This window comes from Colobus angolensis, unplaced genomic scaffold (assembly GCF_000951035.1).
Source record: "Colobus angolensis palliatus isolate OR3802 unplaced genomic scaffold, Cang.pa_1.0 Scaffold16, whole genome shotgun sequence".
In the NCBI taxonomy this organism is placed as follows: domain Eukaryota; kingdom Metazoa; phylum Chordata; class Mammalia; order Primates; family Cercopithecidae; genus Colobus; species Colobus angolensis.
The window spans coordinates 11,874,943-11,898,576 of record NW_012114710.1 but is presented as its reverse complement, the minus strand read 5'-3'; positions in this window follow the sequence as shown (position 1 = coordinate 11,898,576).

Below are 23,634 nucleotides of genomic sequence, written 5' to 3'. Positions count from 1 at the left end.
TATTTTGTTGAGGTCATAGGAAAAGCTGGATTTCAAACAAATGTAGATGTAAGAAATAAAGAGGAGAGAAGCACGAAGGGTGACTTTATAGTCAACAGGGACAGTTTTATTTTAAATAAACCTGAGAGTGGCGGCTGGCCAAGTTAGGTCAGAGCCACACTCTCTTACAGACTAAGAGTTTTTAAGGATTCGGGGTTGGAGAGTTTATCAGAGGCTTGGACTGCTTCTGTGTCTCTTTGTTGTGCTTATCTGGGAGGGAGAGTTGTGTGTCTGTTCCCATACATCTTTCTACAGCTGCAGGCATACTGGCAGCTAAAAGTCTGCTTTTAGCTTCCCTATCTTAGTGCACCTGAAGGGAAAGGAATGTGCTTATTAAGGCCTGCTGTTTCACTGGGGTTTGGTAGTTACCCAAGAGACTTTCCCCTTACTTCACTCTGTGCCTGAGCTGTCATATCTGTATTTTACTGACTGCTCTTTGTATCTGCTTGTAGTTAGAAGAGAAGTGATTTCCTTGAAATGCACGGGGCTAGAAAGGGAGCTGGAACTTAAAAGTGGCGGTGTTTGTCCGAGATGACGGTGCTCCTGCTCTGTCAGTAAAACTGACATTTATATGCCATTTTGTAGCTTACAAAAGATTTCAGCCTAGTCTATGCTCAAAATAAGGTGATAAAACCACTCCTCTTTTGCAAGTGATGATACTACTAAGGTTCAGAGTTTAAGCCGTTTGCTGGCAGCCATACAACTAACTAGTAAATGACAAAGCCAGACGGTTTTGTAAAACTAAGCATTTTTTTAAAACAATTTTTTAGAAGTTTTTGTAAATTTAGTAATTCTCAAATCCACATTGGTTAGCACTTGGTCGAGTCCTCTTTCTAACAAACCAGGCACTTGCCTACTTACAGAAAGATAAGCAATTTTTGTGATAAATCATTTAATTATGTTTATGCCCATCACACAAAAAAATTGAGGAATAGAATATACTAAGGGGAGAGGAATAATTGCTTGCCAATATATGTTTATTCAAACTTTTATGTTCTTTCTGAAGATCCACCTGTTAAAAACACCAAAAAATGCTGGCATAAAATGCCCATAAAGTGTAAAAGCAAAACAAATACAAAAACCATTAGACTTTTTATAAGGCCAGAGTTATTCACAAATACTGAGGCGAATAAGTTGGGTATAATTATTTGGTTCTTTGAACGTGAAGCTATTGATGTATATACAGAAGGCAAAGAAATAGATGTAACAGAACGACATTACAGTGTTTTATGGAAACTGGTAGGTCTCACTTTTATTTTGAAGTGGCAAAATACCATAGTTATTCAGGCAAGAGCAGAGATCTAAGTGAGGAGGCCTGGGTTTTTGGTTTTCCTCTCCCACCAACCAACAGTGTGATCTTGGAAAAGTTACTTCATTTCTCTGTGCCTCCCTTTCCCATATGCATGTAAACGGTCATTATACCCACTTCAGAGAACATTGATTATCTGCTCAGCATCCCTTTCTGGATAACCATTCTTCTCTGATCAAGTGGTCCTGGCTGGGCTGATAGCTACAGTCCTTCTCTAAGGATTTTCCAGCTAGAGCTGGTGGGAAATGCTGTCTCTTGCATTTGGTGTCTTTGTGCTGGGATGATATAAAATGGAGGCTACTAGTGGCCATCTCCTCCAGCAACTTGGAAGAAGTCTTCCTACAGTGAGAGCAACACACACAAGAAGACAGAACTGAACAGAGCCGAGGACTCTAATGCGATCATTTGAGTCCTTGGATTCAGTCATAGATGGAAGAAAGATCTATCCCTCTATTTCTCAAGTACCTGAACTAAAATATTACCTTCTTTGAGCTTAAACTACTTTGGGTTGTTTTTGTTTTATTTTATTTTTTAGTCACTTTTACCTGAAAGAGTCTTGACTCCACTGTCTCACCTATGTCACAGGATTATTGTGCAGAGTTAGTGAAATATAAAACCTGAAAGCATAAAGTATTACTAAAACAAAAGAAAGGATCATGTTAATTTTCTAAGAGCCATATTTACCCATATTCCAAATGAACCATACATATTAGCTTAAAGATTTTTCATCTTTAAAAATATATGCAAAAATTAAATTTCCAGTTTTTCTAACAATCTTAAAGATGAATAAAATCATAAATAGAAAAATAATCTTTCAGAAACTTACTTTTCCTGGGATAGACTCGGCAATGCCGAGTTCTTTATACAGACCTGAACCTCAAATAATTGTCTTGGAAGCAATTCAACAAGTAAACAAAGATAATTAAGGAGAAGAAGAAAATGAGAACACCACATAAAATTACAAACCATCTATAACAAAACTCATAGTCCTCTAAGGGAACAGAGCCAGCATTGTATATATGATACTCCATAATAAATTTGTCTCACTTATTCAACCTCCATCTCTTCTCTCCACCACACAGTTTCATTAAGTCAAAATAGTTTGGACACCTAGGCTCTGTGGGTGCTCAAAGGAAGAACATAACACATTTCTATCTCTCAGGGCACAACTGTCTGGATTGTAAATCCACAGGGAACAATGATTCTTGACAAAGTGATAAGAACTATGATATATGCACAAAATATGCTATTTATGAGTGAAGATAATTCTGAATTCTGGAAATATTCATGTTAAAGCTCTCATTTGATTGTCGCAGAGCAGAAATAGGCAGACTTCAGCCCGAAGGCCAGATCCAGCCCACTACTTATTTTTGTATAGCCTGGGAGCTAAGAATGAAGTTACATCTTAAGATGGGGAGGAACTCAACATAAGAATGATACATAGTGACACATGCATATTCTTTTAAATTCATGTTTCAGTGTCCACAAAGAGTCATTGCAGCACAGCCATGCTCATTTGTTTACATCTTATCTGGCTGCTGTCATGCTATAATGTTAATGCTGAGTACTTGCGACAGAAACCCCATAGCCTGCAAAGTCTGAAACGTTTATTACCTGGTCCTTTACCAATTTAATTTTTTTTTTTTTTTTTTGAGACAGAGTTTTTTGCTCTTTTTGCCCAGGCTGGAGTGCAGTGGCACAATCTCAGCTTACTACAACCTCTGGCTCCTGGCTTCAAGCGATTCTCCTGCCTCAGCCTCCTAAGTAGCTGGGGTTACAGGCATGCACCACCATGCCCAGCTAATTTTGTATTTTTAGTAGAGATGGGGTTTCTCCATGTTGGTCAGGCTGGTCTCAAACTCCCCACCTCAGGTGATCCACCAGCCTCAGCCTCCCAAAGTTCTGGGATTACAGGCACAAGTCACCACACCCGGCCCTAATTTTTTTTTTTTTTTTTTTTTTTAACAGGGTCTCACTCTGTTACCTGTGCTGGAGTGCTCACTGCAGCCTCCACTTCCCAGACTCAAGCGATCCTCCTACCTCAACCCCCCAAGTAGCTGGGACTACAGGTGCACACCACCATGCTTGGCTAATTTTTGTATTTTTTGCAGAGACATGGTTTCGCCATGTTGCCCAGGCTGGCCTTGCATTCCTAAGCTCATGTGATCCACCCTCCTTGGCATCCCAGATTCTGCGGTTATAGGTGTAAGCCACTGCACCCAGTCACCAATTTAAAAGTTTAAAACATTGCCAATCCCTATATTAGAGTTGAGCAGCATGGTGGTATTATTCAGAATATTGCTGTTTTATACTCAAATACACAGGTAGCTTAAAAGAATTTTTCCTCCCAGCATTTCAAGAAAGTAGAAAAACCCATGAGTTTGGGTTCCCTTTCATCTGATGGTTATCAATAATTTTCATTCTTCTGGGCTAAAAATGGAAGCTCCCAGTTATGTAGAAGATATTTCCACCTGGATCTATCTTAGAAAGTGGAAACAGGAAATGGCTTAATCCCAGAGGAGAAGATAAGACTGAAGAAATGATTGGGGAAAGGGCGGTTAAGGGCTTTCTGCAAGTGCATGAGACTATCCCTGTGGCACCCCCAACCACAGCCCTAGGAACAGTAGCATAAGATCCTTGCACCAATAAACGTCACAGAAGGGATGGAACTTTCTGCCTTTAAATGTAACCTGGACTTTGGCATTGAGCAACTCAGCAGCCACTGTGATGAATTGAAGACCAGAGAAAGTTTCCTATTTTCTGGGCATTGGGTAAACCACCCACTTCCATATATTTGAAACTGAGATCACATTTTTATGCCAAATTAAAAAGGGAAAGTTGGAGTCAGATTTAATTTTATCTAAAATTTTAAGTTTTATGATGTTTCTAACACACTTGTACTCAAGTATTGAAGTGTTTTGATGATCCTCGTTTTGGAGACAGGGTCTTGCTCTGTCACACAGGCTTACTGCAACCTCTGCTTCCTGGGCTCAGGCGATCCTCCCACCCCTCCTCCTGAGTAGTTCGGATTATAGGCGTATGCCACCATGCCCAGCTAATTTTATTTTTTCTAGAGATGAGGTCTTACTATGTTGCTTAGGCTGTCCTGGAACTCCTGGGCTCAAGCAATCCTCCTGCCTTCATCTCCCAAAGTGCTGGGATTACAAGCGTAAATCATCATACCCTACCATGAAGTTTCTTAAACTCAAGCATTTTAACTGGCAAAAATGGAGTTGTAAGGCCTTGTAGATATACATACATATGGCCAGGCGCGGTGGCTCATGCCTGTAATCCCAGCATCTTGGGAGGCCGAGGCCGAGCCCGAAGCAGGTGGATCACCTGAGGTCAGGAGTTTAAGACCACCCTGACCAACATGGAGAAACCCCATCTCTACTAAAAGTACAAAATTAGCCAGGCGTGGTGGCACATGCCTGTAATCCCAGCTACTCGGGAGGTTGAGGCAGAATAATTGCTTGAACTCGGGAGGCAGAGGCTGCGGTGAGCTGAGATCATGCCATTACACACCAGCCTGGGCAACAAGAGCAAAACTCTGTCTCAAAAGATAAATAAATAAATAAAAATTAAAACGATATATATACATATATCTGTATACATACACATATACATACAGCATAACATGAGCAAGCCCTAGACCCAGAGATGGACATGCTATGATTGTGGGAAAGGTTTAATATGGGCAGAGGATGGGGTTGTGGAGATACTGTCGAAGATGAGACTGGTAAGATAAACTAATGAAGGGCCTTAACAACCAGGAAGGGTTCATTTCACTTTAGTATTTTAAAATACTTTAGTATTTCCAAAAAATAAGGATATTCTCCCTCATAATCACAATGCAGCCATCAAAACTCAAAAAATGGATACTGACATATTACTGCTATCTATTCCATAATTGTCATTCAGATTCCATCAGTTATCCCAATAACATCTTTTATAGCAAAAGAATCCTATTCAGGATAAAGTGTTGCATCAAGTTGTCATGTCTCTTTAGGTACCTCTTACCTGAATAGAACCTCAGTCTTTCCTTAGCTTTCCTGGCTTGATGCTTTTGAAAATAACCATTCAATCATTTTTTTGAAATGTTCTAGAATGTTTCTTGTTCTATTGTTTTCTCATGATTAGATTTAGTATATACTGTTTTGGGTGATGGGGGAGAAAGAGAGACAAAAATACCAGAAAAGTAGTGCTGTGATCTTTCATTACATCCTATTACTTGGTACATGATTTTATTTGTCCCTTTACAGGGAAATGTGAATTTTGATCACTTCATTAAGATAGTATCTATCAGGTTTCTCTCCCATGAAGTTGTCCCTTCTCAGGCCAGGCTCAGTGGCTCACACCTGTAATATTAGCACTTTGTAAGGCTGAGGCAGGTGGATCACCTGAGGTCGGGAGTTCAAGACCAGCCTGGCTAACATGGTGAAACCCCATCTCTACTAAAAACAATACAAAAATTAGCCAGGCATGGTGGTGTGTGCCTTAGTCCCTGATACTCAGGAGGCTGAGGCAGGAGAATCACTTGAGCTCAGGAGGCAGAGGTTACAGTGAGCAGAGATCACGCCACTGCACTCTAGCCTAGGCAACAAGAGCAAGACTCCATTTCCAAAAAAAAAAACAAGAAAACCAGAACGTTATCCCTTTTGTAATCAGTAAGTATTTTTTTAAGGAGACAATTTAAACTATGTGAATATCCCATTATTCATCAAACTTTTGTCTTTGGTACACATTGATGTTTCTTGGCTGAACTGTTACTATGATGATTGCCAAATTTTAATTTTTGTATTTCCATCTTTTCTGCAGTCATCAGTTGACATTTTATGGCTAGTAAAAGCTTTCTCCTCCACTTATGTATTTATTGAGATCAGTATGAGCTCATAGGTTGCTATCTTATTCAACAGATTGTAGTTTTTTTGTTTTGTTTTGTTTTGTTTTGTTTTTTGAGACAGAGTTTACCTCTGCCACCTAGGCTGGAATGCAGTGGCTCAATCCCTGCTTACTGCAATCTCTGCCTCCCAGGCTCAAACGATTCTCCTGCCTCAGCCTCCCGAGTGGCTAGGACTATAGTCATGTGCCACCATGCCTGCTAATTTTTGTCTTTTTAGCAGAGACGGGGGTTCACCATATTGGCCAGATTGGTCTCAAACTCCTGACCTCAAGTGATCTGCCCACCTCAGCCTCCCAAAGTGCTGGGGATTACAGAGGTGAGCCACTATAGTCTTTTATTATAATTTATTTTGATGTTCACATTTGGACAGTGTGGACCCACATGTGGACCCAGATTTGGACAGTGAGTGCTGCTTCACCTGCCCCACTATTTTGGTCCATTCCTACCTTTCTTTGACCACTTCCTTATTTTCTGGCACAACAAAGCATTCCAGGCTCATTTTGGACCTATGCTTTGCCAATCTTAGAATCAGTCATTTCTCCACAGAGCCCTGGTTCTTTTAGGTGACAAATGATACTTAGAAACCAAGATCTGGGGCCAGGTGTGGTGGCTCATGCCTATAATCCCAGCACTTTTTGGGAGGCCAAGGCAGGTGTATTGCTTGAGGCCAGGAGTTCAAGATCAGCCTGGCCAACATGGCAAAACCCTAAAAACATTAAAATTAGCCAGGTGTGGTGGTGCACACTTGTAATCCCAGCTACTTGGGAAGCTGAGGCATGCGAATCACTTGAACCCAGGAAGCAGAGGTTGCAGTGAACAGAAATCACACCACTGCACTCCAGCATGAGTAAGAGAGTGAGACTCAGTCTCGAAAAAAAAAAAAAGAAAAAAGAAAAGAACCCAAAATCTGGGCCAGGTATAGTGGTTCATGTCTGTAATCCCAGCACTTTGGGAGGCCAAGGTGGGCGGATCATCTGAGGTTTAGAGTTCGAGACCAGCCTGGCCAACATGGTGAAACCCTGTCTCTACTAAAATACAAAAAAAATTAGCCAGGCGTGGTGGCAGATGCCTGTAATGCCAGCTATTTGGGAGGCTGAGGCAGGAGAATCACCTAAACCTGGGAGGCAGAGGTTGCAGTGAGCTGAGATCGTGCCATTGCACTCCAGCCTGGGCAACAAGAGTGAAACTTCATCTCAAAAAAAAAAGAAGAAGAAGAAATAAAGAAAAGAAACCAAGATCTGGGAAGTTGATGCTTCCATGTCTTTGCAGTGAGCATGGCTAGGAAATACATGCATGTATGTACATACTATTTGTCTATCTACCTATCAATATTCACACACCAACTGTATTTATTTCTGTATGTACACAACATGAGTTCATGCTGATATCTCTAATTTTATTTGAATACCACAGGTTTTAGTTTTCTACCTTTCCATGTTTGTCATTTTTTCCTGGCTCCCTGATTTGAAATAAAGGTACCCATTTGGTTCATCTTTCTGTATGTAACCAGTCTTCTTTCACTGTTGCCACCTACTTCCCCTACCTCCATGCCATGCAGGTGTCCTCCACACCCCCATGGACTCTCATCATCCACCTGAGCTGCTGTCATCTTCATGTGCCGCCACCTGAATAGGTGGTTTCCCCATCCTGTTCAGGCTCTGACTTTCTGTTGGCTGATGCCATCTCTCTCTTCATAAGACCTAATGTCTTTTAGACTGAAGAAGGAAGGAAGGAAAGAAGGAAAGAAGGAAAGAAGGAAGAAGGGAAGGAAGGAAGGAAGGAAGGAAGGAAGGAAGGAAGGAAGGAAGGAAGGAAAAGAAATCTACATTTCTTATGAGGAACCAATCAGACGAACATTTTCATGATTGATTGTGGAAATGGGGAATCTTTTTTTAACCCCCTAATGACAGGAGCATTTATTTCTAGACTATAAATGAAAATTTATAACACGGCCTATATAAGAAAATGCAGCAGAATAAACAGGATCCACCACCTTTCTATCTAGGTCAAATTCCTGGAAATATCTGGAGGGTAAGAACCAGTTAATGAAAAGAGATGTTAATGCTTTGCACTGAAGGAAAAGTGACTCCCATCAGTAGATTACTATGAAGCTGCAAGAGGTGAGTCATAGGCTTTAGCTTTTCATGGTATGGTTTCTGTATTCAAATACCATGTTACTTTTATGCATGCTTTTCTCTCGTGCTCTTTTCAGGGCCCAGAAAAAAAAAGTCACCTTGGATTTCCATTCATGAACACATACTTCCGTGACATAGGAGGTGTGAAAGAAGCATTTGCTGAATGAAATAAAACTTCCTGAAATGTAAAAAGTAGGCAAGGGTTTGTAGCCATACACTGAAAATGATTGTAAAGCACTATCACTGTTAGCACGGCCAAGATATACCTAGAAGAACACTTTTTTTCTTCTTGTAGCACTGCTTCTTGGATGTGATAGGTGTTCCACAAATATACTATTAATTTAATTAAGCAAATTTGATTTAGAATCATCTCCTGGCCAAATGCCTAGGGATCTTGAACCTGAACTAGTTACAGTCACAAAGAAGGACTTGCATTTGAATTATTCGAGGGTTAAGAATGGTCAAATACACATCACAAAGACAATAAAAATATTCCAAGGGCATGCCTCATCCTTTTTCACTATGATACTTGGTTAAAATGTGAGTAATGGTTAAAAATTAGAGGAACTGTGAAATATTTAGCAGGTGCATATTTAAGACTCAGAAAGTTGGCAAAGGCAAAGAAAGCAGTGTGCTATTAAATTTAAAAAAATGAAAGGATGCAGTGCTTTATAATTATCAAGTTTGATAATGTAAATTCTCAGCTAAGTCTCAACTATGATTTCGTGTTTCAGTTGAAAGTATTATTTTCAGAGTTTACATAAACCAAAGCAGACAGTCAAAAACTGAGAGAATACTGGAAAGAGGAGAAGGAGTGGGTCTTGCAGATATTTAGGGGGAGGGTGCTCTAGGCAGAAAGGCCAAGAGCCGGAGAGAGCCTGGCATGATTAATGAACAGAGAGCAGCATGGCTGAAGGCGGTCACATAGTCACATAGGGTTCTGCAGGTCATTGCAAGTACTTTGCTTTCATTAATTCATTCTTTTTCTTTTTTCTTTCTTTTTTTTTTGAGATGGAGTATCGCTCTGTTGCCCAGGCTGGAGTGCAGTGGTGCGATCTAGGCCCACTGCAATCTCCACCTCCCTGGTTCAAGTGATTCTCCTGCCTCAGCCTCCTGTGTAGCTGGGACTACAGGCATGCACCACCACGTCCCACTAACTTTTGTATTTTTAGTAGAGACAGACTTTCTTCATGTTGGCCAGGCTGGTCTCGAGCTCCTGACCTCAGGTGATCCACCTGCCTTGGCCTCCCAAAGTGCTGGGATTACAGGTGTGAGCCACTGCACCCAGCTTTTTTGATATATTTCTTTACAATCATTTTCTTCTAGGCATACATACTATATTGCTTATTAAAATTAAAATTTCTGTGTAGATAAAATTTTATAATCTATGTATATATACATTAATAAGTAGTTTGGAAATATGGTATTTAATGTCTTTCAAAAATTGTATCATTTTGATATACATAAGGTGTTTCAACCCTTTTCTTATCATTATCACTTCCGTTGTTTCTAGATCTTTTTTCTGTTATAAATACAATATAATTAACATCCTTTTGCATAATCTTTGACAGAATCTCTTAATATTTTCTCAGGCAGCATGTTTATCAATAGGATCTAAAGTTATGAATACACTTAAAATTCTTGATTTAAATTACCAATTTTTCTCCAAAAGATCACATATTCTACTTTTCTACCAATAGTGTATGAGCATTCCTGTTTTGCCATATTCTCATTAACACAAATTGTTTATAGGTTTTTGATTTTTTTTTTTTTTTTTTTTGAGATGGAGTCTTGCTCTGTCACCCAGTCTGCAGTGCAGTGGTACAATCTCAGCCTACTGCAACCTCTGCCTCCCGGGTTCAAGCTGTTCTCCTGCCTCAGCCTTCCGAGTAACTGGGACTACAGGCACGTACCAGCACACCCAGCTAATTTTTGTGTTTTTAGTAGAGATGGGGTTTCTCCTTGTTGGCCAGGCAGGCTGGTCTCGAATGCCTGACCTCAGGTAATCCACTTGGCTCGACCTCCCAAAGTGCTGGTATTACAGATGTGAACAACCGCGCTTGGCCACTCTTTTTTTTTTCTTTTTCTTTTTTTTTTTTTTTTTGTGAGACAGGATCTTGCTCATTTTGTTGCCCAGGCTGGAGTGCACTGGTGAGATCACTGCTTACCGAAGCCTCCATCTCCTGGGCTCAAGCGATCCTCATGCCTCAGTGAGTAGCTGGGGCCACAAGATTGTGCCATCACACTCAACTAATTTTTGTTTTTTCTTTCTTTTTTTGTAGAGACAGGGTTTCACCATGTTGCCCAGGCTGTTGTCAAATTCCTAGGCTCAAATGATCCTCCTGCCTCGGCCTCCCAAAGTGCTGGGATTACAGGCATAAGCCACCGTGCCCAGCCCGATACTTTTTTAGAAGCAGAAAAAATTTCATTAGGAAGAAAGGGCAAACAGATTGTTTTAAAATTATACATCTTTTGAATTTTATTTTAGGCTTATAGTATAGTGGGGTGTTTTTGGTGTGTGTATGAAATTAACTGATTGCTTAGGAGTTAAAATAGACAAAATTTAGAGGTGAGGAGAAAAAGAGAAAATCAGAAATTAATGTGACTATGAAGTTTCTGATTTGTGCATCTGGTAGATGATGGTACCACTGGATGAGATAGAAATGTGACAGGGAAATTGGGACAGGGAAAAAGTATATAATTCCATGTGAACAATTTAAGTTGAAGTCATTGGATATAATTCAGTAGATCTAGAGCTGTGCCACCAGCGTAGTAGCCACTAGCCTCATGTGGCTATTAAGCTGTTGTAATGTAGCTACCCTGAATTGAGATGTGCTGTCAGAATAAAATATACACCTTATTTGAAACTCTTTGTAAGTAAAAAGAAGGTAAAAGATATGATAGTATCAGTTAAGATCCAATCAGGAGACAAATCACACAGTAATTTGAACAGGGAAAGTTTACTGTAAATAATTATTAAGTATAATGGGGCAACTGTAAAGATGTAAAAGAGAACTCTAAAGAATATCTTGAGGCTAAGGAAGTTTCTAATGAGGGACAAACTTGGATGCCAGCCTCCACTCCAAAGGGATTCAGATCACTGGAGAAGATATGGTTGTAACCCAGTGGATGACAGAGAATTTTGCTGGGTTGTCCAGGTCTGAGCTGGTCCACAGTTACTAGACAAGCAAGAAACAGGGTACAGGTGGGCTAAGACTGGTGTGCAAGAATGCAGGTGTGCAGAGGGACTCAAAGCATTGGGAACAACTCTGGCTGACAGATGCATAGCCTAGAGTGCACAGCATCCGTGTGAGGAGGCCATGGGAAACACTCTTTGGGGTGCAGACAGACTAAGGCTGGTGGGCAGGTATGCAGAGGCAGTTGGGGCATCTGCTTGCCAATAGGGTGGCATGAGGCCTGGAGTATGTGGGGTTTGTTTTGGGAGGGGCAGTGAGGTGGTCACTGGGTTGGGGCTAGGGTTGGCAGCTTGCTGAGAGACTACATACTCTGGGTGTACTGCTGGGCCAGAGTGCCTGGATGTGTCTATACATGGCCACATGTGGCTGCTGAGAGCAGCCCAAAAGGAGCAAGAATAAAACAAAAAATACAGCATTCAGGAACCAGGAAGACAAGTTCCTTTCTCTAGCAATGACCTTCCACTGAAGAAATCTGAACATTATGCTTGCTGCAAAAAAGAAATGCTTAAAGCTTCATTATCACAGAGCTAGTAATGCAGGGTAAAATTAGACGTGAAAGACAATAAATTGATAACTGAAACACTCATTTACTTGTTTTTTTGTTTTGTTTTTTTTTTTTGAGACAGAGTCTCACTCTGTCACCCGGGCTGGAGTGCAATGGCGTGATCTCGGCTCACTGCAACCTTCACCTCCCGGGTTCAAGCAATTCTCCTGCCTCAGCTTCCCAAATAGCTGGGATTAGAGGCGCCCACCACCATGCCCAGCCAATTTTTTGTATTTTTAATAGAGACGGAGTTTCACCATGTTGTCCTGGCTGGTTTCAAACTTCTGAGCTCAGGCAATCCGCCCCCCTTGGCCTCCCAAAGTGCTGGGATTACAGTCGTGAGTTCATTAAATTTTTTTTATATTGACTAATGTTGAAATGATATTTTGGATGTATTAGGTTAAATAATATATGTAATTAAGAATAATTTCACTTTCCATTTTAGTTTTTAAAGTGTACCTAGTCAAAAATTTAAGTAACATATATGCTTAGCACTTGGACAATTCTGGAATAGATGTCTAAGCTAGGTCTATTCCTTCCATAAGAACTGACGGAAGGGCCTAGGAAGAGAGTGTAGAGAGAGGAGAGATTCTAGTAGAAAGCCCCAAACCCCCAAATTTAAAGGTTGGTATGATGATTAATTGTATGTGTCAGTTTGAGCCATGAGGTACTTGGATATTTGGTAAAACAGTATTCTGGATGTTTACATGAGGGCGTTTTTGGAGATTAACATTTCGACCAGTAGACAGACTAAGGCGGACTGCCTCCCTAAGGAGCTGGGCCTCATCTAATCAGCTGAAAGTCTGGAGAGAAAAAAAAAAAGCTGATCCTCTTCCAAGTAAGGGAAACTCCCTTCTGCCTGATTGTCTTTGGGATACGGCATTGGCTTTTTCCTACTCTAGAATTCAAACTGAAATAATGGCTTTACCTGCAGTCTTGGGCCTGCTGGACTCTGGACTGAAACTCCACCAGCAGCTCTCCTCGGTCTCCAGCCTCCAGCTCGCCTACTCACTCTGAGGATCTTGGGACTTGTCAGGCTTCATAATGAAGTGAACCATTTTTAGTAATAAATCTCATTTTCTCTCTCAATACATATACATGATTTTGAAAAATCCTAAGTAACACATAATGCAGTTGAGTATAGAAAGAAGAACTCAAGGAATTCCAGAGAGGATGGGTGGGTATCAAGTGGAAAATGTAAATTCAGGAATAAATTTTCCTCCTAATGGGAAGAAATTCCAGAACATGTTTGTATGCTGATGGCAATATTGAAGAAGAGTGAATGGAGTTGGCAATGGAGGCAATAAAGGATAAAACAGTATACATTCAGCAAGAGTGCAAAGTTTTGCTAGGCACATAGGGCTAGTGCAGCAAGCTTTCAGTAGTGAAATGGTGGCATCCAGGTCAGAACTTCTTGGAATGAGGGTAAATCACACCTTCACACCTTCCTCAGTGGTGAGAGGGGGATATGGGTACTGCTCTTCATAGAACAAACTGTTCAGCCAGGGGTGCGGTGGCTCACACCTGTAACTCCAGCACTTTGAGAGACCAAGGCAGGCTGATCACCTGAGGTCAGGAGTTCAAGGCCAATGTGGTGAAACCCCATCTCTACTGAAAATACAAAAATTAGCCAGGCGTGGTGGTCCATGCCTGTAGTCCCAGCTATTCAGGAGGCTGAGGCAGGAGAATCGCTTGAACCCAGGAGGCGGGGGTTGCGGTAAGCTGAGATTGTGCCACTGCACTCCAGCCTGGGCAACAGAGTGAGACTCTTTCTCAAAAAATAAATAAATAAATAAAAAGAACAAACTTTCCTTTTCTAGAGGACAGAAAAGAATAGATAAACCTCACAAGAGCTGATGACAGAATGCCTGCCACGCCCCTAATATCTCTCTGTGGTTATATTTCAAAGAGTTGACAGCAATAGAATGACATTGACTTATTCATTCTAGGCCAAGGAACCACTAAATTCTTTAACAGCTGAATTACTTTGGCATGAATTATCTGGACTTTTCAACACTGATCTGATGTTTATACAAGTGTATTTCCCTTTAAATAGTCTTGATGCTTCCTTTTTCTCTTTCACATTTTACCTTCTTTTGTAATATGCTCAAATAAGATACGAAACACTACAAAATAGGGTCTGGATAAATTTTGATTAGAAAACTGTATAAAATTAAAAAAAGAACAAAAATGTAGAAATTGGGTATTAGCAATGTGTTCTTATCTGATGATATAGGACAAATAAATGTTTGGCTCTAGTTTCTGAAAGCTATCATTGGAGAGGTGATTGGAGAAGAGTTTTACTGAAATTATCCTTTCAATTTTGGTCTGAGAATCCTTATCTTGGCATGAAACCTTGGTCACCTGAGTAAGTCCTTTAACCCTTTTGGGTCTCAAATTCCTCTTTGGGAGATTGCATTATGCAAGCCTAACCTTAGGAATAAGGAAATAAAGAAATCGAAACCCCATATAGTATCAGTTCCATAAAGTCAACAATCTCCACAAGATATCAAGCGATGACATTCTTGTGGTTAATAAGTCCTGGTTGTACAAATCACAGGACTCAATGAATAAAGGAAGCTGGGCACAAATTGGAAAGCACCTTGGACTTGGGACTCTGCAGACTGGGGCTATGTCCCTGACTGTGTGGCTTGCCTCTCTAGGGGACTGGGGAACCTTGCTCATCTAAGTTTCGTGCTTGATAAAAATCAGATGATAATAGCTACTTCGGTTCACATTTAGAGTTTTTAAAAAGAATACCTTGGGGCTGGGCGCGGTGGCTCATGCCTGTAATCCCAGCACTTTGGGAGGCTGCGGCAGGCAGATTACCTGAGGTCAGGAGTTTGAGATCAGCCTGGCTAACATGGTGAAACCCCGTCTCTACTAAAAATACAAAAATTAGCCAGGTGTAGTGGTGGACACCTGAAATCCCAGCTACTCGGGAGGCTGAGGCAGGAGAATTGCTTGAGCCCAGGAGACGGAGGTTGCAGTGAGCCAAGAGGATGCACTCCAGCCTGGCCAACAGAGCAAGGCTGTCTAAAAAGAAAAAAAAAAAGAATACCTGGAAAAATGTGCATCTCAGGATCTCAGGGAGAGTCTGTATACATGCCCTGATAAAACAATATGAACTTATACTTTGATATTTCCTTAATATGTTACTGTTATTTTTATGGCTAGATTTGTAATCTACAAGTGCTGCTTTATTATGACACACAGTGTCATTGAAGAGGAGAGTGGACTTAGGCACATTTTGTTCCTTAAGGGAGCTTAAATTGGATCTAACTGGTTCAAAAGTGAAGTGGAAAAAAAAAAACCCCACACCTCCACCCACCAAAAAAAGAGTGAGGTGGAGATGATGACCATATTGTGGGTCAGCATTTCTGGGTTATTTGGTTAGTGTTAGTCTTTTGGTTTTTGTTTTCTGTTTGAGACAGTGTCTCACTCTGTCACCCAGGCTGAAGTGCAGTGGCATGATCACGGCTCCCTGCAACCTCCGTCTCCCAGGCTCAAGCAATTCACTGCAGCCTCCACCTTTCAGACTCAAGTGATTCTTCTACCTCAGCCTCCCAAGTAGCTGGGACTACAGATGGGTGCCACCATACTTGGCTTATATATATATATATTTTTTTTTTGCAGAGACAGGGTCTCACTGTATTGCCCAGGCCGGTCTGGACTTCTGGGCTCAAGCAATCCTCCTGCCTTAGCCTCTCAAAGTGCTGGGATTACAGGTGTGCCCAACCAGTGTTAGTCTTCTTTTACTTGATTACACTTAATGGTTGTGAGCCTGGAGACAGAGGCTCTTTGTGAAGGAGAAACCACACAAATAGTTATGAAAGGTTATTTGGTAAGTTAATGGATTCATTGATTTGATTTCTAGGCTCATCTTGGTCTTTCTCTGCTCTAGACCTGAAACCTTTACGTAGATGCAGCTGGCATCAGGAAAAGGCAGTCTCCTCCTCTTTTGTTTCCTCAGTTTTTTTTTTTTTTTGAAAACATTTCAAACCCACTGAAAAATAGGGAGAATAGTGTCATGAGCTCCCAAATATCCTTCCGCTAGATTAATCAGTTATTTACCGAGACACTTGGAAGTCAGTTTCAGACATCAAGATATTCAGCCCCAGCACTTTAGGAGGCTGAAGCGGGTGGATCACCTAGGGTCAGGGTTTCAAGACCATCCTGACCAATATGGTGAAACCCGTCTCTACTAAAAATACAAAAATTAGCGGGGCATGGTGGTATGTGCCTGTAGTCTTAGCTACTCAGGAGGCTGAGACAGGAGAACTGCTTGAACCAGGGAGGCAGAGGTTGCAGTGAGCCGAGATTGCACCACTGCACTCCAGCCAACAGAGAGACACTCAGTCTCAAAAAAAAAAAAAAAAAAAAAGTACTTCAGCCCTGTAGCTTTACTGTTGAACTCTTAAATCATTCTCAGTACCATTATCACACCTGAGAGAATTAGTATCAATTAATAATATCACATAGATGCTGTCCATATTTAAATTTCTCCAAATGGCCCCCAGACATTTATTACAGCTTTTGTGTAACCTAGAATCTAATTAAGTGTCATACATTGCATTTGGTTGTTACATACCTTTTGTCTCTTTTAATCCTAGACTGTGTGAATATTCTATTCCCCAATAACCTTTCATCGAGAAGTTTCAGTACCCATTACTGATCCTTGCCTGAACCAGAGATTATACAGAAATTATATAGGTCTTGCAAAAATGGTGGTTTTAAAATTTTGTCATTTCATCTGTATTTACTAGTGGACATAAAGAAGATCTCTCATTCTCTCTTAGCATCTCTCTTAGCATCTTATGCACTGATGAATAGTTGGTGGGTGGGGAGTTATAATCTATTACTATTATTATTTCTTTTGATAGTCAAATTATCCCAAATTTGTCAGCAGGTCCTCCTTTAAGCTAGCTTATTTGTGCATATCTGTGTGTGTGTGTGTGTGTGTGAGAATGTGCCTGTGTGTGTGTGTTTGAATGCTTTCTAGCTTTCTGGCATAAGAAATATGTTTTAGACTCATCTTGGTCTTTCTCTGCTCTAGACCTGAAACTGTTACATAGGTAGTCAGGCAGACATAAGCAAGGCAGGAGAGCCCCTACTGCCCCCCAACCAAGAATGTCAGACAACCATCAGGTGATGGTCAGGCGGTTATTAAACCGTTTCTCTAAAATAATAATTGGTTGCAGCTGGTATCAGGAAAAGGCCGTCTCCCAATAGATAGAAATACTTAAAAGTTGGTGATCAGCAACTTCCTGGTAGGATCTCAGGAGTTGGTTGAGTGGTCTCAAGCATGCACACTAAGAGGCAAATGGCAGAGTTTAACTGGTATATGATCTTCCACTAGGAACACTCAACTGGTAAGGGAAAACCCCCTCAAGTGAGCATGTGCACAATTTTGGTAAACACACTGTGCACGCAGCCCCTTTCAAGTGCTGGCAGTTCACTATGCCTGCGGACAGCCCACCCCAAAGAAGAATCAGGGAAGAAGGCTTGCAAGACCCCAGAAGCATGCCGATGTATAAAACCCCAAGTCAAAGGTCAAACAGTGCACTTCATTCTCTCAAGTTGCTGGCTTGGCCCTCTCCCAGGTGTACTTTACTTCCTTTTGTTCCCTCTATACTTGTTAGTAAACTTTCATCCCTGCTCTAAAACTTGCCTTGGTCTTTCATTCTGCCCCTGTGCCCCATGGTCAAATTCTTTCTTCTGAGGTGGCAAGAATTGAGGTTGCTGTAAACCTGTACAGATTCGCAGCTACTAACAAAACTAGTCACTTCTTCAAGTAGCTCTGGTTCCTTTGAATGGGGACTGGTGTTTAGGAAATAAGATCTGGGTGCTAGCGTTTAAATCACCTTTGCAAAAATCGTAATAGTGAGAAAATTATAACAGTGAAAGAGGTCTGACCTAACCAACTTCTTCTTGCTTTTCACGTCCAAACTGCCCTTGATCATTTCTGAGTGTGAACCAAGCTAACTTTGGGAGAAATTTAGTTTATAATTTCAATGGTAATAACCCTTCCCAAAGCCATTTGTTCTGGAGCTCACGAAATTTGTAACTTCCCCAATTACTCCCATAAATAACATCACTATTGTAGGACCTGAGATTGACCTTTTGAGATGTTTTTTCAGGCTTTTGCATTTATGATGACCATGTGGCCCCACCCAGACCAGCAACTCCTCTGTGGCCCCCACCCAAAAGTGGACTCAGCTCATGAGGACCATTTCATACACCCCTATAATTGCATTTCCAACCAATCAGCATCACCCATTCCCTAGCCCCCTGCCTGCCAAACTGTTCTTAAAAAACCCTAACCTTGAAATTTGGTGGGAGGCTGATTTGTGTAATAATAAAACTGTGAGTAGGGCATGGTGGCTCATACCTGTAATTTCAGCACTTTGGGAGGAGGCCAAGGCAGGAGGATTGCTTGAGCCCAGGAGTTTGACACCAGCCTGGGCAACATAGTGAGACCCTGTCTCTTCCCCCTACAAAAAAAAAAAAGTTAGCCAGCATAGTAGCACATGCCTGCAATCCCAGCTACGTGGGAGGCTGAGGCAGGAGGATGCTTGAGCCTGAGAGGCGGAGGCTGCAGTGAGCCATGATTACACCACTCCACTCCAGCCTAGGTGACAGAATGAGACCCTGTTTCAAAAAACCAACCAAACAAAAAAGCTCCAGTCACTCATTTAGCTGGCTCTATTGCAATTCCCCTATCTTAATCAATAATTAATTCTGGGCCAGGTGCGGTGGCTCAAGCCTGTAATCCCAACACTTTGGGAGGCCGAGATGGGCAGATCACGAGGTCAGGAGATCGAGACCATCCTGGCTAACACGGTGAAACCCCGTCTCTACTAAAAAAATACAAAAAACTAGCCAGGTGAGGTGGCGGGCACCTGTAGTCCCAGCTACTCTGGAGGCTGAGGCAGGAGAATGGAAAACCTGGGAGGCGGAGCTTGCAGTGAACTGAGATCCGGCCACTGCACTCCAGTCTGGGCGACTGAGGGAGACTCAGTCTCAAAAAAAAAAAAAAAAAAAATTAATTCTGCCTAGGAAATGGGCAAGATGAACCCATTGGGCAGTTTCAGGGTCTCATAGCAAGGGGGAGATTCAAATTTGTAGAGCCTGAAGCTACTACAATTTTGGGACTTTTTTTTTTTTTTTTAAGAAAAGGAACGTAAAGTTACAAATATAAAATTTGTATGTGGCTTTAGAAGTGGTCCCTCAGTGAAGGGCTATAGATTTTAAGGTTTATTAGCTTCATTATTATTGGGATATTATTGTTTTTAGGATCGTTCAGTGAAGAGAATGTTCAAATGCAACACCACGGGTTTATTTCTTAGCTTCTGTCATTTCCTATTTTTATATAAACCAGAATGAAAATCATGCTTCCAGAGATTATCAATATATTTGTTCATTTGCTCTATCTTACAATTTTCACACAAGTGATTTCCAGCCAGGCGCAATGGCTCATGCCTGTAATCCCAGCACTTTGGGAGGCCGAAGCTGGTGGATCACTTGTCAGGATTCCAGACCAGCCTGGCCAACATGGTTAAATCCTGCCTCCACTAAAAACACAAAATGACCAGGGCCAGGGCATGGGGTTGGGGATGGGGGGGCGCCTGTAATCCCAGCTACTTGGGAGGCTGAGGCAGGAGAATCCCTTGAACCCGGAAGGTGGAGGTTGCAGTGAGCCGAGATCGCACCACTGCACTCCAGCCTGGGTGGCAGAGCGAAACTCCATCTCAAAAAACAAACCAACCAACCAACCAATGAAAAATGGTTTCAGAAGCATAACACCAGTATCCTGCCAAAAACAAACCTACTAGTAATGTTCAAGATTTTCTTGCATTTCTTCTTAATATGTCCTACTAAGGATATATAGCCAAAGTACTATATTCGAATGCTATTTAACTTTTTCTTTATGGTTACCTTATCAATTCAATATACAATTAATTTTAATTGTTTCTGTTTGAATTCAATTTCAGGGTTTGCTTTTTTGTTCTCTTTGATTTAATTTTATTTTTTAAAAATGCAGAACAATGTTAGAAGAAAAATCTTAGACAAATTAAATTGAACAGAGTTTAATTGTGCAAACAACAATTTGCAAATTGGGCAGCGTCTCCAATCAGAATAGGTTCAGAGAGACTCTGACCCTTCTGTGTGGTTAGATTGATGGACAGGGAAAGGAAAATGATGGACAGAAAATGGAAGTCAGGTACAGAAACAGCTGGTTTGTTACAGCTGGAAGTTTACCTTAGTTGAACAGGGTTTGAACAGTTGGCTGCCTTTGATTGGCCAACACTCAGTGATTGGCACAAGAGTGGGCTACAGTCTATTTACACATCTAGTTAGGTTAGAGTTCACTATATACAGAGAAAACTTTAAGCTGAACTAAAATATATAACGAGGCAGCTTTAGGCTGAAGTTAATTTAACGACATTTATGATTAAAAGTAAAAAAGATACACTGAGAAGTTTTACTCATCCCTATCCCTCTGTTACTGGAAAGCGGTCCCAATCCAATCCCCAAGAGAGAGTTCTTGGATCTCATGCAAGAAAGAATTTGGGGTGAGTTCACAGAGTAAAGTAAGGCAGGTTTATTAGAGAAGTAAATAAACAAATGGGGCCGGTGCGGTGGCTCACGCCTGTAATCCTAGCATTTTGGGAGTCCGAGGAGGGCGGATCACGAGGTCAGGAGTTCGAGACCAGCCTGGCCAACATGGTGGAACCCCGTCTCTACTAAAAATACAAAAATTAGCCGGGCATGGTGGTGTGTACCTATAGTCCCAGCTACTCGGGAGGCTGAGGCAGAAAAATTGCTTGAACCTAGGAGTCAGAGGTTGGTTCCATTGCCTCTGACACTTCCACCCCATTCACGCTCATCCTCTATAAGGAACCATTTTTATTGATTTATGGCTTATTCTCTACTTTTTTGGTAAAAATCGGAAAATATGTGTGCAGTTTCTTATTTCTATTTTTTTCTTAAGCATGTAGTCTATTATATACACTCTTTGCTCCTTTGCTTCCCCCGCCCCCGCATCCTCAATACATCCCAGGACTCACTTTACATCTGCTCTGCTCATGGAGATCTTCATTCTTTTTATAAATGGACAATAATACATTGAGTGGCAGCTGGGCGTGGTGGCTCACATCTGTAATCCCAGCACTTTGGGAGACCAAGGCGGGTGGATCACCTGAGGTCAGGAGTTGGAGACCAGGCTGACCAACATAGTGAAACCCCATCTCTACTAAAAATACAAAAATTAGCCGGGTGTAGTAATGCATGCTTGTAATCCCAGCTACTCTAGAGGCTGAGGCAGGAGAATCGCTTGAACCCAGACGGCGGCGGTTGCAGTGAGCTGAAATCGCACCATTGCACTCCAGCCTGGGCAACAAGAGTGAAATTCCATCTCAAAAAAAAAAGTCCATTGAGTGATGGATGCTCTACAGATGATCTAACTAGTTTCCTATGAAAGGTAATTTGATTGTTGCCAATACTTAGGTTGCTGTTTTAGAAAATTATATAGACTGAGCTATGAATTTAAACAAGAAGGAACTGAAACCACTACTGCAAAATTATAATTGAGACAGTGAAAGAGATCAGGCCTAACCAACTCCATCTTATTTCTAACTTCCAAGCTGTCCTTATTCATTCCTAGGCATAGACTGAACTAAGTTTGAGGAGGAACATAGTTTATAGTTTAGAACAAAGACAATAACAGCCCTTTCCCAAAACAAACCCTCTTCTTGCCTGGGGACTAGACCACCTTTTTAGGACTAACAAATTAGCCAAAAGATTAGAAATTATGGTTTAGGAGTCATACAGCTAGAGGCTACAAGATTCTGACCCTCCCCAAATTGCTCCTGGGAATAACATCACTATTGTAAAGCCTAAAACCAGTGCTTGAGATATGTTGCAGACCCTGCACTTGATGGATCAGCAGGAACCACCCAGATCCATAAGCTGGCTCAGCTGATCCCACGGCCTCCACCCAGGAACTGACTTACTGCAAGACAGCTTTGACTCCCTGTGATTTCACCTCTGACCCAAATAATCAGGTCTCCTGACTTGCTGGCTGTCCCCCACCCACCAAATTGTCCTTAAAAACTTTGATCCCCCAATGCTTGGGGAGACTGATTTGTGTAATAATAAAACTCCAGTCTCCTGCACAGCCGGCTCTACATGAATTACCCTTTATGTATTGCAATTCCCCTGTCTTGATAAATCGGCTCTGTCTTGACAGCTGGCAAGGTAAACACATTGGGTGGTTACAAACTGTGTACCCAAGCAACAGAAGTAACAACTTGGGAAGTATTTGAAACCCACTGATGACCAAAATTTCTTTAACAATTTTGGTCTATTCAGTCATTCATCCATTCATGTAACCACTATTATTGGGTATCAGGAACTGATATTTACTTAGAACGTTAAGAACATTATTCATCTTGACATACCAAATCATCCAGTTACTGAAAATGGGTTTACTAGGTTCCTTACAAAGAGGTTGCTTGGATTTATAAAATATGAGGCAGTTGACCCGAGACAAGGAGGTAGAAAGTGGTTCGTGTACCCAATTTTTATTTTTCACTTTGAACCCAGAACACTCACGATTCCAGGCCAGAAATTCAAGTCTCCGCAGCTAGTTCTGACTCCAGTCCTAGGGTAATAAGCCCACCAAGCATCCAGGAAAGATGTCCTGAAAACCTTCTTTCTTGCGGGGTCAGGAGGGCAGCAGAATTTTGGAACCAAATCTCAACAGCTGGTTTTGGTTTCCTCACTCACCAAGCCACAAGTCTGCAGAGTGAGAGGAAGAGGTAAGGAAAGGATAAATGGGCAATGGAGCCAGCCCAGGACGGGGAGCTGGTCCTCTCTAACAGCGACCCCACCAGCTTTAGCTGTGCGACCTGGGGCAGGTTACATCGTGTCTCCTAAGCCTGATCTCCTAATTAGGGGGCACACGTCTTTCTCGAGGAAATGCTGAGAGGATCTAATGGGAAAACGTGGGTAAACATCTTAGCTAAGACCCTTGCCCACGGTAAGCCCTTAATAAGTAGTTATTTTTTCAGTGGTGGTGATTACCATCGTCATTATTGTTTTGTATTTGTAATCACCACTGCCGGGACCATCACTGACTTCTTTTACGCTTCCACGGGGATCCCCACCTCCCAGCCTGGCAGTTCCAGGCTCTGGTGACTCATTTATTTCCTGGAAGCCCTCTAGGCAAAACTTTCCTCTCCCGAGTGACTCCTTCTCAGAAGGCAGGAGATCCCCCCGGGAAACCTTTCTCTCTCCGTCACTTTCTCTCTCTCTCTCTAACTCAACTCTCTAATTCCCGAGTCCAAACTAAGAGAGACTCGCGCCTTCCAGGACTCAGCCAGCGGCGCCGGTGCCTTCCCCGCACGCCTCTGCCGCCTGGAGGACGCGGGCGGGAGCGCCCCTGGCTGGGTTCACGGTTTCGCACTCCTGCCGCCGGCGCCCCGCAGTCCCGCCTTAGCAGG